The sequence below is a fragment of the Staurois parvus genome, unplaced genomic scaffold (assembly GCF_062004578.1).
Source record: "Staurois parvus isolate SC_StPar_1 unplaced genomic scaffold, SC_StPar_1.0 ptg001090l, whole genome shotgun sequence".
NCBI lineage: Eukaryota > Metazoa > Chordata > Amphibia > Anura > Ranidae > Staurois > Staurois parvus.
The window spans coordinates 5,040,001-5,055,555 of NW_028318886.1; positions in this window are offsets into that span (position 1 = coordinate 5,040,001).

Sequence of the window (15,555 nt, forward strand, 5' to 3'; positions counted from 1 at the left end):
CCTCCAAACATTTCAGCAAAAAAATTGAGATTTCACCAAAATTTTGCCATTTTGGAGAAATGCATTTGGATCAATACGGGAATTAAAGTAGAATTCCAGGCTAGCTTTAACTGAGCTAAAAACTGCTCCCACCCCATTCTAGCTACCCTGTAAAAGGAAGGTGCTAACACTTACTTATTCTCAGGACACTCTGGTCCGGTTACATGATCTCCCCAGCAGCCAGCTTTAGGGGAGAGGAGAAAGTGCTGACAAAGGACGAATGCTTGGGTAATGATGTCACCCATAGGCTTAAAGTGATTCTAAATGCTTGCATTTTTTTCATTAAAATAAACACGGTATAATTACCTGCTCTGTGCAATGGTTTTGTTGGGTCCCCTGATGAAACTCCTGGCTCCTCCCTCCTGCCAAATGCCCCCTTGCAAGCCTCTTGCTTTGCGGACATTTGTGCTCTTTCCCACGCTGGCACTATTTGTCCATTAAACACACAGAGCATGGCTCGGCCCTGAACTCTGTTCTCTTCTCATTGGCTGTGATTGACAGCAGCAGGAGCCAATGGATACCACTGCTGCGTCTGAGCAAATGAGGGTAGAGAGCCAGTAGAGCTTCTGCACATCGCTGGATCAAGATCAGGCTGAGGTAAGTATTTAGGGGGCTGGGGGGGGGTGCACGCAGAAGGTACTTTGCCTTAAAGTGTAACTAAAGCCAAAAAATTATTTTTGATTAAAATAACAAGCATGTTATACTCACCTGCTCTCTGCAGTGGTATTACACAGAGTGGCCCCCAATCCTTTTGATCCCCCGCTGGCAATCTTGGCTCCTCCTCTTCTTCGTGTGTCCCCATAGCGGAGGCACACAGTGTCTGTGCGCTCCCGAGCTGTGTGTCTATGGAGCTGCGTTCCATAGACTTACACAGTGGGACTTAGCACCACCCCCCACTTCCTCCTCATAGCATTTGATTGACAGCAGCAGGAGCCAATGGCTCCTACTGCTGCTCGAGTCCCTGTGTGAAGGGGAAGAGAAGGGAGAAGAGATGCAGCCATGCAAAGTGCTGGATCTATTCTCCCTTCTCTTCCTCTTCCTCTTCAAGCGGGGGGGGGCAGAGAAATCTAAAACGTTTTTTACCTTAATGCGTTCTTCTATGCATTACGGTAAATAAAACAATTTTTATCTTTAGTACCACTTTAATGTATAGAATGCATTAAGGTAAAAAAATCTTTTTGCCTTTAGAACCACTTTAATATATGTTGTCAGCTGTCCCTCCTCTACCTGAAGCCAGCCACTGGGAGCTGATCATGTGACCAGACTAGAACATCTTGAGAATAGGTAAGTATATGCTTCTTCCTTCTACAGGGTAGTCAGTATAGGAGTTAGAAGGGGGTTGGGCACTGTTTTAAGCTTAGTTAGAGCTAGGCTGGACTTGAGCTTTAGTATTTTTTTGTGTGCAATGAGCTTTAACTGCTTGCCCGCTGTCCTATAGCAGAAATACTGCTACAGGGTGGCACGGCTGTGTAAAATCACGTATATATACTGGATTTTGCATTTCCGGGTTGGCGGCTTCAGCTGTCGATCACCGGATCCCAGCCAGTGACTCCCTGCCGGCACTCGGCTATTGCCGAGTATCACCGACAGGGGAGAGGTCTGTAAGTAAACAATACAGAGCTCCAGCATGTTGCTTTGTATTGCTCTGCATAGCAGAGCAATACAAAGCAGTGTGCTTACACTTTAAAACACACACACAGCACACAGTTAATCCTTTGATTGCCCCAGATGTTAACCCTTTCCTGCCTAGTGTCATTAGTACAGTGTCAGTGCTTTTTATTAGCACTGCTCACTGTATTAGTGTCACTGGGGATGTCAGTGACAGTCAGTCAGTTCCCCCTCAGTGTCAGAACGCCCTCCGCAGTCCCGCAATAAGTTGCTAATTGCCGCCATTACTAGTATAAAAAAAATAAAATTCAGTATATATACCACCATTTGTAGACGCTATAACTAGAGATGAGCGAATCGAAGTATCCGAAGTGGAATTCGAGTCGAATTTCGGAAAAATTTCGATTCGTGCCGAATCCGAAAAACAGCCTAATTCGGACGCGCGAATCGAAATTTTTCCGAAAATGGCGGCTGACATGTGCGGCGACGGAGCGGGGATGTCGGGGAAGGCGCGCAGACAAGGCGCGCTGCCCCATAATGCATTCCTCAACGACATGTGATCGCATCAGCCAATCAGCAGCCAGCCAGCCAGCACTGTGTAATGGTCGAGGTATATATAGCGGCCATTTTGGAAATCTTCATTTGCCTGCAGTCATTGAACAGAGGCAGACCGCTCTGTACTAGGGACAGGGACAGAGTTAGGGCCACAGAAACGAGAATTGGGGACAGAGAGAAGTTACTTAGGGACAGAGAACCATTACTCAGGGACACAGACTTGTTAATGAGGGCCACAGAATCGTTATTTAGGGACAAAGAAACGCTAGTTAGGGCCACAGAATTCATACTCAGGGACAGACAGAATTGTTACTCAGTGCCAGAGAATTGTTACTTAGGGCCACAGAAACGTTATTAGGGCCACAGAATTTTTACTCAGGGACAGACAGAATTGTTACTGAGTGCCAGAGAATTGTTACTCAGGGACAGACAGAATTGTTACTGAGTGCCAGAGAATTCTTACTCAGGGCCACAGAATTCATTCTCAGGGACAGACAGAATTGTTACTCAGGGACAGACAGAATTGTTACTGAGTGCCAGAGAATTGTTACTCAGGGACAGACAGAATTGTTACTGAGTGCCAGAGAATTGTTACTCAGGGACAGACAGAATTGTTACTGAGTGCCAGAGAATTGTTACTCAGGGACAGACAGAATTGTTACTGAGTGCCAGAGAATTGTTACTCTCACAGACACAAAATTGTTACTTGCACAGACACAGAATTGTTACTTGCACAGACACACAATTGTTACTCAGGGCCACAGAATTCATACTCAGGGACAGACAGAATTGTTACTGAGTGCCAGAGAATTCTTACTCAGGGCCACAGAATTCATACTCAGGGACAGACAGAATTGTTACTCAGGGACAGACAGAATTGTTACTGAGTGCCAGAGAATTGTTACTCAGGGACAGACAGAATTGTTACTGAGTGCCAGAGAATTGTTACTCAGGGACAGACAGAATTGTTACTGAGTGCCAGAGAATTGTTACTCTCACAGACACAAAATTGTTACTTGCACAGACACAGAATTGTTACTCGCACAGAGACAGAATTGTTACTCAGGGCCACAGAATTCATACTCAGGGACAGACAGAATTGTTACTAAGTGCCAGAGAATTGTTACTCAGGGACAGACAGAATTGTTACTGAGTGCCAGAGAATTGTTACTCTCACAGACACAAAATTGTTACTTGCACAGACACAGAATTGTTACTTGCACAGACACACAATTGTTACTCAGGGCCACAGAATTCATACTCAGGGACAGACAGAATTGTTACTGAGTGCCAGAGAATTCTTACTCAGGGCCACAGAATTCATACTCAGGGACAGACAGAATTGTTACTCAGGGACAGACAGAATTGTTACTGAGTGCCAGAGAATTGTTACTCAGGGACAGACAGAATTGTTACTGAGTGCCAGAGAATTGTTACTCTCACAGACACAAAATTGTTACTTGCACAGACACAGAATTGTTACTTGCACAGACACACAATTGTTACTCAGGGCCACAGAATTCATACTCAGGGACAGACAGAATTGTTACTGAGTGCCAGAGAATTGTTACTCAGGGACAGACAGAATTGTTACTGAGTGCCAGAGAATTGTTACTCTCACAGACACAAAATTGTTACTTGCACAGACACAGAATTGTTACTCGCACAGAGACAGAATTGTTACTCAGGGCCACAGAATTCATACTCAGGGACAGACAGAATTGTTACTGAGTGCCAGAGAATTGTTACTCAGGGAAGACAGAATTGTTACTGAGTGCCATAGAATTGTTACTCAGGGACAGACAGAATTGTTACTGAGTGCCAGAGAATTGTTACTCTCACAGACACAAAATTGTTACTTGCACAGACACAGAATTGTTACTCGCACAGAGACAGAATTGTTACTCAGGGCCACAGAATTCATACTCAGGGACAGACAGAATTGTTACTGAGTGCCAGAGAATTGTTACTCAGGGACAGACAGAATTGTTACTGAGTGCCAGAGAATTGTTACTCTCACAGACACAAAATTGTTACTTGCACAGACACAGAATTGTTACTTGCACAGACACACAATTGTTACTGAGTGCCAGAGAATTGTTACTCAGGGACAGACAGAATTGTTACTGAGTGCCAGAGAATTGTTACTCAGGGACAGACAGAATTGTTACTGAGTGCCAGAGAATTGTTACTCAGGGACAGACAGAATTGTTACTGAGTGCCAGAGAATTGTTACTCGCACAGACACAAAATTGTTACTTGCACAGACACAGAATTGTTACTCGCACAGAGACAGAATTGTTACTCAGGGCCACAGAATTCATACTCAGGGACAGACAGAATTGTTACTGAGTGCCAGAGAATTGTTACTCAGGGACAGACAGAATTGTTACTGAGTGCCAGAGAATTGTTACTCTCACAGACACAAAATTGTTACTTGCACAGACACAGAATTGTTACTTGCACAGACACACAATTGTTACTCAGGGCCACAGAATTCATACTCAGGGACAGACAGAATTGTTACTGAGTGCCAGAGAATTCTTACTCAGGGCCACAGAATTCATACTCAGGGACAGACAGAATTGTTACTCAGGGACAGACAGAATTGTTACTGAGTGCCAGAGAATTGTTACTCAGGGACAGACAGAATTTTTACTGAGTGCCAGAGAATTGTTACTCTCACAGACACAAAATTGTTACTTGCACAGACACAGAATTGTTACTTGCACAGACACACAATTGTTACTCAGGGCCACAGAATTCATACTCAGGGACAGACAGAATTGTTACTGAGTGCCAGAGAATTGTTACTCAGGGACACCTAATCGTTGAATTAAATAGTATGTCAGACAACATGCAGAGGAGTGGCAGAGGAGGCAATGTTTTAGGAGCGAGCAGACGTGGCAGCAGAGGAAGGGGTCGAGGCAGCAGTATTCGCAGCCAGAGGCCAGTGCTCCCGGTGTCATCCAGCGGTCGTGTCTCCACCGACAACCCTGCCGTCATTGATTGGTTGGCTCGGTCGTCTTCCTCTTCCCAGGTCACCTCTGACACCTACAGCCAACGGTCGGTGGGTACGTCAGACACAACCGTTAGTTGGCATGGCCCGGGACCAAGCCCACTGAAATCACGTGTCCTCTACCTGCCCCTGTCCTTTGCTGTTCCCTCACCAAGCGAAGTATCGCATGCTGTGGGCTCAGCCCCACTGTACAGTGAGGAAGAGCTAACAGAGGGCGGTCAGGAACGGGGGGAGACATCGGCCTTTTCAGCAGCCAAGCGAACAAGTACTGGCGAGGAGAGTGGCTCGGTAGCCGGTCTAGAGACAGGTCTGTCTCCTGTCTCATGTGCCACTTTCAGGTCTCTTCACACTGCTGGTGTGTTTAATTTTTTGACATAGGGTGCAGGCAGATTACGGGCCTCACATAGCTGCTGCCAGGCCCCTAATCTGCCATGGGCCCCTATATACCGCCTCCTCATGCTGCTGCCAAGTCCAGAGTCTGTCATGGTCCCTGTACGGCCTCCCATTGCTGCTGTCTCCATCGCCACACTCTGCTGCCATGTGCCACTTTCAGGTCTCTTCACACTGCTGGTGTGTTAAATTTTTTGACATAGGGTGCTGCAAGATAACGGGCCTCACATAGCTGCTGCCAGTCCCCTAATCAGCCATGGGCCCCTATACCGCCTCCTCCTGCTGCTGCCAGGTCCAGAGTCTCTCATGCCATGTGCCACTTTCAGGTCTCTTCACACTGCTGGTGTGTTAAATTTTTTGACATAGGGTGCTGCAAGATAACGGGCCTCACATAGCTGCTGCCAGGCCCCTAATCTGCCATGGGCCCCTATATACCGCCTCCTCATGCTGCTGCCAAGTCCAGAGTCTGTCATGGTCCCTGTACGGCCTCCCATTGCTGCTGTCTCCATCGCCACACTCTGCTGCCATGTGCCACTTTCAGGTCTCTTCACACTGCTGGTGTGTTAAATTTTTTGACATAGGGTGCAGGCAGATTACGGGCCTCACATAGCTGCTGCCAGGCCCCTAATCTGCCATGGGCCCCTATATACCGCCTCCTCATGCTGCTGCCAAGTCTAGAGTCTGTCATGGGTCCCTGTACGGCCTCCCATTGCTGCTGTCTCCATCGCCACACTCTGCTGCCATGTGCCACTTTCAGGTCTCTTCACACTGCTGGTGTGTTAAATTTTTTGACATAGGGTGCAGGCAGATTACGGGCCTCACATAGCTGCTGCCAGGCCCCTAATCTGCCATGGGCCCCTATATACCGCCTCCTCCTGCTGCTGCCAGGTCCAGAGTCTCTCATGGGTCCCTGTACGGCCTCCCATTGCTGCTGTCTCCATCGCCACACTCTGCTGCCATGTGCCACTTTCAGGTCTCTTCACACTGCTGGTGTGTTAAATTTTTTGACATAGGGTGCAGGCAGATTACGGGCCTCACATAGCTGCTGCCAGGCCCCTAATCTGCCATGGGCCCCTATATACCACCTCCTCCTGCTGCTGCCAGGTCCAGAGTCTCTCATGGGTCCCTGTACGGCCTCCCATTGCTGCTGTCTCCATCGCCACACTCTGCTGCCATGTGCCACTTTCAGGTCTCTTCACACTGCTGGTGTGTTAAATTTTTTGACATAGGGTGCTGCAAGATAACGGGCCTCACATAGCTGCTGCCAGGCCCCTAATCTGCCATGGGCCCCTATATACCGCCTCCTCATGCTGCTGCCAAGTCCAGAGTCTGTCATGGTCCCTGTACGGCCTCCCATTGCTGCTGTCTCCATCGCCACACTCTGCTGCCATGTGCCACTTTCAGGTCTCTTCACACTGCTGGTGTGTTAAATTTTTTGACATAGGGTGCAGGCAGATTACGGGCCTCACATAGCTGCTGCCAGGCCCCTAATCTGCCATGGGCCCCTATATACCGCCTCCTCCTGCTGCTGCCAGGTCCAGAGTCTCTCATGGGTCCCTGTACGGCCTCCCATTGCTGCTGTCTCCATCGCCACACTCTGCTGCCATGTGCCACTTTCAGGTCTCTTCACACTGCTGGTGTGTTAAATTTTTTGACATAGGGTGCTGCAAGATAACGGGCCTCACATAGCTGCTGCCAGGCCCCTAATCTGCCATGGGCCCCTATATACCGCCTCCTCATGCTGCTGCCAAGTCCAGAGTCTGTCATGGTCCCTGTACGGCCTCCCATTGCTGCTGTCTCCATCGCCACACTCTGCTGCCATGTGCCACTTTCAGGTCTCTTCACACTGCTGGTGTGTTAAATTTTTTGACATAGGGTGCAGGCAGATTACGGGCCTCACATAGCTGCTGCCAGGCCCCTAATCTGCCATGGGCCCCTATATACCGCCTCCTCCTGCTGCTGCCAGGTCCAGAGTCTCTCATGGGTCCCTGTACGGCCTCCCATTGCTGCTGTCTCCATCGCCACACTCTGCTGCCATGTGCCACTTTCAGGTCTCTTCACACTGCTGGTGTGTTAAATTTTTTGACATAGGGTGCTGCAAGATAACGGGCCTCACATAGCTGCTGCCAGGCCCCTAATCTGCCATGGGCCCCTATATACCGCCTCCTCATGCTGCTGCCAAGTCCAGAGTCTGTCATGGTCCCTGTACGGCCTCCCATTGCTGCTGTCTCCATCGCCACACTCTGCTGCCATGTGCCACTTTCAGGTCTCTTCACACTGCTGGTGTGTTAAATTTTTTGACATAGGGTGCTGCAAGATAACGGGCCTCACATAGCTGCTGCCAGTCCCCTAATCAGCCATGGGCCCCTATACCGCCTCCTCCTGCTGCTGCCAGGTCCAGAGTCTCTCATGCCATGTGCCACTTTCAGGTCTCTTCACACTGCTGGTGTGTTAAATTTTTTGACATAGGGTGCAGGCAGATTACGGGCCTCACATAGCTGCTGCCAGGCCCCTAATCTGCCATGGGCCCCTATATACCGCCTCCTCCTGCTGCTGCCAGGTCCAGAGTCTCTCATGGGTCCCTGTACGGCCTCCCATTGCTGCTGTCTCCATCGCCACACTCTGCTGCCATGTGCCACTTTCAGGTCTCTTCACACTGCTGGTGTGTTAAATTTTTTGACATAGGGTGCTGCAAGATAACGGGCCTCACATAGCTGCTGCCAGGCCCCTAATCTGCCATGGGCCCCTATATACCGCCTCCTCATGCTGCTGCCAAGTCCAGAGTCTGTCATGGTCCCTGTACGGCCTCCCATTGCTGCTGTCTCCATCGCCACACTCTGCTGCCATGTGCCACTTTCAGGTCTCTTCACACTGCTGGTGTGTTAAATTTTTTGACATAGGGTGCTGCAAGATAACGGGCCTCACATAGCTGCTGCCAGGCCCCTAATCTGCCATGGGCCCCTATATACCGCCTCCTCATGCTGCTGCCAAGTCCAGAGTCTGTCATGGTCCCTGTACGGCCTCCCATTGCTGCTGTCTCCATCGCCACACTCTGCTGCCATGTGCCACTTTCAGGTCTCTTCACACTGCTGGTGTGTTAAATTTTTTGACATAGGGTGCAGGCAGATTACGGGCCTCACATAGCTGCTGCCAGGCCCCTAATCTGCCATGGGCCCCTATATACCGCCTCCTCCTGCTGCTGCCAGGTCCAGAGTCTCTCATGGGTCCCTGTACGGCCTCCCATTGCTGCTGTCTCCATCGCCACACTCTGCTGCCATGTGCCACTTTCAGGTCTCTTCACACTGCTGGTGTGTTAAATTTTTTGACATAGGGTGCTGCAAGATAACGGGCCTCACATAGCTGCTGCCAGGCCCCTAATCTGCCATGGGCCCCTATATACCGCCTCCTCATGCTGCTGCCAAGTCCAGAGTCTGTCATGGTCCCTGTACGGCCTCCCATTGCTGCTGTCTCCATCGCCACACTCTGCTGCCATGTGCCACTTTCAGGTCTCTTCACACTGCTGGTGTGTTAAATTTTTTGACATAGGGTGCAGGCAGATTACGGGCCTCACATAGCTGCTGCCAGGCCCCTAATCTGCCATGGGCCCCTATATACCGCCTCCTCATGCTGCTGCCAAGTCTAGAGTCTGTCATGGGTCCCTGTACGGCCTCCCATTGCTGCTGTCTCCATCGCCACACTCTGCTGCCATGTGCCACTTTCAGGTCTCTTCACACTGCTGGTGTGTTAAATTTTTTGACATAGGGTGCAGGCAGATTACGGGCCTCACATAGCTGCTGCCAGGCCCCTAATCTGCCATGGGCCCCTATATACCGCCTCCTCATGCTGCTGCCAAGTCCAGAGTCTGTCATGGTCCCTGTACGGCCTCCCATTGCTGCTGTCTCCATCGCCACACTCTGCTGCCATGTGCCACTTTCAGGTCTCTTCACACTGCTGGTGTGTTAAATTTTTTGACATAGGGTGCAGGCAGATTACGGGCCTCACATAGCTGCTGCCAGGCCCCTAATCTGCCATGGGCCCCTATATACCACCTCCTCCTGCTGCTGCCAGGTCCAGAGTCTCTCATGGGTCCCTGTACGGCCTCCCATTGCTGCTGTCTCCATCGCCACACTCTGCTGCCATGTGCCACTTTCAGGTCTCTTCACACTGCTGGTGTGTTAAATTTTTTGACATAGGGTGCTGCAAGATAACGGGCCTCACATAGCTGCTGCCAGGCCCCTAATCTGCCATGGGCCCCTATATACCGCCTCCTCATGCTGCTGCCAAGTCCAGAGTCTGTCATGGTCCCTGTACGGCCTCCCATTGCTGCTGTCTCCATCGCCACACTCTGCTGCCATGTGCCACTTTCAGGTCTCTTCACACTGCTGGTGTGTTAAATTTTTTGACATAGGGTGCTGCAAGATAACGGGCCTCACATAGCTGCTGCCAGGCCCCTAATCAGCCATGGGCCCCTATACCGCCTCCTCCTGCTGCTGCCAGGTCCAGAGTCTCTCATGCCATGTGCCACTTTCAGGTCTCTTCACACTGCTGGTGTGTTTAATTTTTTGACATAGGGTGCAGGCAGATTACGGGCCTCACATAGCTGCTGCCAGGCCCCTAATCTGCCATGGGCCCCTATATACCGCCTCCTCATGCTGCTGCCAAGTCTAGAGTCTCTCATGGGTCCCTGTACGGCCTCCCATTGCTGCTGTCTCCATCGCCACACTCTGCTGCCATGTGCCACTTTCAGGTCTCTTCACACTGCTGGTGTGTTAAATTTTTTGACATAGGGTGCTGGCAGATTACGGGCCTCCTATAGCTGCTGCCAGGCCCCTAATCTGCCGTAGGCCCCTATATACCGCCTCCTCATGCTGCTGCCAGGTCCAGAGTCTCTCATGGGTCCCTGTACGGCCTCCCATTGCTGCTGTCTCCATCGCCACACTCTGCCATGTGCCACTTTCAGGTCTCCTCACACTGCTGGTGTGTTCCATTTTTTGTCATAGGGTGCTGGCAGATTATGGGCCTCCCATAACTGCTGCCAGGCCCCTAATCTGCCATGGGCCCCTATACCGACTCCTCATGCTGTGACGTTGCAACAAGGTGGAATTCAACCCTACATATGTTAGACCGCCTTTACGAACAGCAAAAGGCCATCACAGATTTCCTGATGTTAAAAGCAGATAAAGGTACTCCCTGTGTAACTTAGATGTCAGCCATTGGCAGCTCATGCGTGACACCTGCGCTTGCTCAGGCCCTTTGAGGAGGCCACGCTATTCGTGAGTCGGCAGGACTATGGGATGAACGACGTCATTCCTCTGTTGCACGTCCTGGAACAAATGCTGTTAACAATGGCTGGTCAGGGTGCGGTAGACGTGGCGCACAGATCTCAACGCCACATGGCCCCTGTGGGGGCAGGACTGGAAGAAGAGGAGGAGGTAGAGGAGGACATTGGTGCTCAGGAATTATTGAGTGAAATGGGTGGTTTTTCCACTCAGCGGACAGGAGTGGAGGAGCAGGAGCATCTGGTAGAGGAGGAGGAAGAGGAGACAGAGGACCTAGACGCACCGTGGCAGTATGCTGTGGAGATGGAGGCAGGGAGTCCCTCGCATTCCTTGGCACAAATGGCCCATAGCATGCTCGGTTGCTTGCGTAGCGACAGCCGAATAATAACCATCAGACAGAGGGATGACTTTTGGCTGTCCACCTTGTTGGACCCTCGCTACCGTTCAAAAATGGTGGCCTTTTTCACACCTGCTGAGAGGGAGGCCAAAATAACGTACTATAAAAAACACCTATGTAGTCAGCTGGTCTCTGCCTGTCTGCGCCAACGTCCATCCTCAGACACTGTGGGCCCTGTGCGCTCGTGTTCCGCTGCCATGGCAGCAGGGGAGGGGTGGGGTGGTAGGAGCAGTGGCAGCTCCACCAGCAGCGGCTGCCTCAGTCTGCAGTCGATGATGAGTAGCTTTCTTCACCAGCGCAGTGAGGAAACTACTAACCAGCCGCAGCAGCAGCAGCAGCATCAGGTGGACCTGGAGCAGGACCTCAAACAACAGGCTTAGGCCTACTTGGACAGCACCCTGCCAACCGAGGTAGACAATCCCCTTGACTACTGGGCAACGAAACTTGACCTTTGGCCCCAACTAGCTGAATTTGCCCTTGAAAGGCTGTCATGCCCGGCCAGTAGCGTGGCATCGGAGCGCGTGTTTAGTGCGGCAGGAGGTATTGCAACTCCGCGGAGGACACGACTGTCCACCCAAAGTGTGGAGAGACTCACGTTTGTGAAAATGAATCAGGCGTGGATTAGTCTGGATTTCAAACCACCAGTTCCTGACACAACTGACTAAATCCGCCATGAATCATGCCCCAAACATGTGCCACTTTCAGGTCTCCTCACACTGCTGGTGTGTTCCATTTTTTGTCATAGGGTGCTGGCAGATTACGGGCCTCCCATAGCTGCTGCCAGGCCCCTAATCTGCCATGGGCCCCTATACCGCCTCCTCATGCTGCTGCCAAGTCCAGAGTCTCTCATGGGTCCCTGTACGGCCTCCCATTGCTGCTGCCTCCATCGCCACACTCTGCCATGTGCCACTTTCAGGTCTCCTCACACTGCTGGTGTGTTCCATTTTTTGTCATAGGGTGCTGGCAGATTACGGGCCTCCCATAGCTGCTGCCAGGCCCCTAATCTGCCATGGGCCCCTATATACCGCCTCCTCATGCTGCTGCCAAGTCCAGAGTCTGTCATGGTCCCTGTACGGCCTCCCATTGCTGCTGTCTCCATCGCCACACTCTGCTGCCATGTGCCACTTTCAGGTCTCTTCACACTGCTGGTGTGTTAAATTTTTTGACATAGGGTGCTGCAAGATAACGGGCCTCACATAGCTGCTGCCAGGCCCCTAATCTGCCATGGGCCCCTATATACCGCCTCCTCATGCTGCTGCCAAGTCCAGAGTCTGTCATGGTCCCTGTACGGCCTCCCATTGCTGCTGTCTCCATCGCCACACTCTGCTGCCATGTGCCACTTTCAGGTCTCTTCACACTGCTGGTGTGTTAAATTTTTTGACATAGGGTGCAGGCAGATTACGGGCCTCACATAGCTGCTGCCAGGCCCCTAATCTGCCATGGGCCCCTATATACCGCCTCCTCCTGCTGCTGCCAGGTCCAGAGTCTCTCATGGGTCCCTGTACGGCCTCCCATTGCTGCTGTCTCCATCGCCACACTCTGCTGCCATGTGCCACTTTCAGGTCTCTTCACACTGCTGGTGTGTTAAATTTTTTGACATAGGGTGCTGCAAGATAACGGGCCTCACATAGCTGCTGCCAGGCCCCTAATCTGCCATGGGCCCCTATATACCGCCTCCTCATGCTGCTGCCAAGTCCAGAGTCTGTCATGGTCCCTGTACGGCCTCCCATTGCTGCTGTCTCCATCGCCACACTCTGCTGCCATGTGCCACTTTCAGGTCTCTTCACACTGCTGGTGTGTTAAATTTTTTGACATAGGGTGCAGGCAGATTACGGGCCTCACATAGCTGCTGCCAGGCCCCTAATCTGCCATGGGCCCCTATATACCGCCTCCTCCTGCTGCTGCCAGGTCCAGAGTCTCTCATGGGTCCCTGTACGGCCTCCCATTGCTGCTGTCTCCATCGCCACACTCTGCTGCCATGTGCCACTTTCAGGTCTCTTCACACTGCTGGTGTGTTAAATTTTTTGACATAGGGTGCTGCAAGATAACGGGCCTCACATAGCTGCTGCCAGGCCCCTAATCTGCCATGGGCCCCTATATACCGCCTCCTCATGCTGCTGCCAAGTCCAGAGTCTGTCATGGTCCCTGTACGGCCTCCCATTGCTGCTGTCTCCATCGCCACACTCTGCTGCCATGTGCCACTTTCAGGTCTCTTCACACTGCTGGTGTGTTAAATTTTTTGACATAGGGTGCTGCAAGATAACGGGCCTCACATAGCTGCTGCCAGGCCCCTAATCTGCCATGGGCCCCTATATACCGCCTCCTCATGCTGCTGCCAAGTCCAGAGTCTGTCATGGTCCCTGTACGGCCTCCCATTGCTGCTGTCTCCATCGCCACACTCTGCTGCCATGTGCCACTTTCAGGTCTCTTCACACTGCTGGTGTGTTAAATTTTTTGACATAGGGTGCAGGCAGATTACGGGCCTCACATAGCTGCTGCCAGGCCCCTAATCTGCCATGGGCCCCTATATACCGCCTCCTCCTGCTGCTGCCAGGTCCAGAGTCTCTCATGGGTCCCTGTACGGCCTCCCATTGCTGCTGTCTCCATCGCCACACTCTGCTGCCATGTGCCACTTTCAGGTCTCTTCACACTGCTGGTGTGTTAAATTTTTTGACATAGGGTGCTGCAAGATAACGGGCCTCACATAGCTGCTGCCAGGCCCCTAATCTGCCATGGGCCCCTATATACCGCCTCCTCATGCTGCTGCCAAGTCCAGAGTCTGTCATGGTCCCTGTACGGCCTCCCATTGCTGCTGTCTCCATCGCCACACTCTGCTGCCATGTGCCACTTTCAGGTCTCTTCACACTGCTGGTGTGTTAAATTTTTTGACATAGGGTGCAGGCAGATTACGGGCCTCACATAGCTGCTGCCAGGCCCCTAATCTGCCATGGGCCCCTATATACCGCCTCCTCATGCTGCTGCCAAGTCTAGAGTCTGTCATGGGTCCCTGTACGGCCTCCCATTGCTGCTGTCTCCATCGCCACACTCTGCTGCCATGTGCCACTTTCAGGTCTCTTCACACTGCTGGTGTGTTAAATTTTTTGACATAGGGTGCAGGCAGATTACGGGCCTCACATAGCTGCTGCCAGGCCCCTAATCTGCCATGGGCCCCTATATACCGCCTCCTCATGCTGCTGCCAAGTCCAGAGTCTGTCATGGTCCCTGTACGGCCTCCCATTGCTGCTGTCTCCATCGCCACACTCTGCTGCCATGTGCCACTTTCAGGTCTCTTCACACTGCTGGTGTGTTAAATTTTTTGACATAGGGTGCAGGCAGATTACGGGCCTCACATAGCTGCTGCCAGGCCCCTAATCTGCCATGGGCCCCTATATACCACCTCCTCCTGCTGCTGCCAGGTCCAGAGTCTCTCATGGGTCCCTGTACGGCCTCCCATTGCTGCTGTCTCCATCGCCACACTCTGCTGCCATGTGCCACTTTCAGGTCTCTTCACACTGCTGGTGTGTTAAATTTTTTGACATAGGGTGCTGCAAGATAACGGGCCTCACATAGCTGCTGCCAGGCCCCTAATCTGCCATGGGCCCCTATATACCGCCTCCTCATGCTGCTGCCAAGTCCAGAGTCTGTCATGGTCCCTGTACGGCCTCCCATTGCTGCTGTCTCCATCGCCACACTCTGCTGCCATGTGCCACTTTCAGGTCTCTTCACACTGCTGGTGTGTTAAATTTTTTGACATAGGGTGCTGCAAGATAACGGGCCTCACATAGCTGCTGCCAGGCCCCTAATCAGCCATGGGCCCCTATACCGCCTCCTCCTGCTGCTGCCAGGTCCAGAGTCTCTCATGCCATGTGCCACTTTCAGGTCTCTTCACACTGCTGGTGTGTTTAATTTTTTGACATAGGGTGCAGGCAGATTACGGGCCTCACATAGCTGCTGCCAGGCCCCTAATCTGCCATGGGCCCCTATATACCGCCTCCTCATGCTGCTGCCAAGTCTAGAGTCTCTCATGGGTCCCTGTACGGCCTCCCATTGCTGCTGTCTCCATCGCCACACTCTGCTGCCATGTGCCACTTTCAGGTCTCTTCACACTGCTGGTGTGTTAAATTTTTTGACATAGGGTGCTGGCAGATTACGGGCCTCCTATAGCTGCTGCCAGGCCCCTAATCTGCCGTAGGCCCCTATATACCGCCTCCTCATGCTGCTGCCAGGTCCAGAGTCTCTCATGGGTCCCTGTACGGCCTCCCATTGCT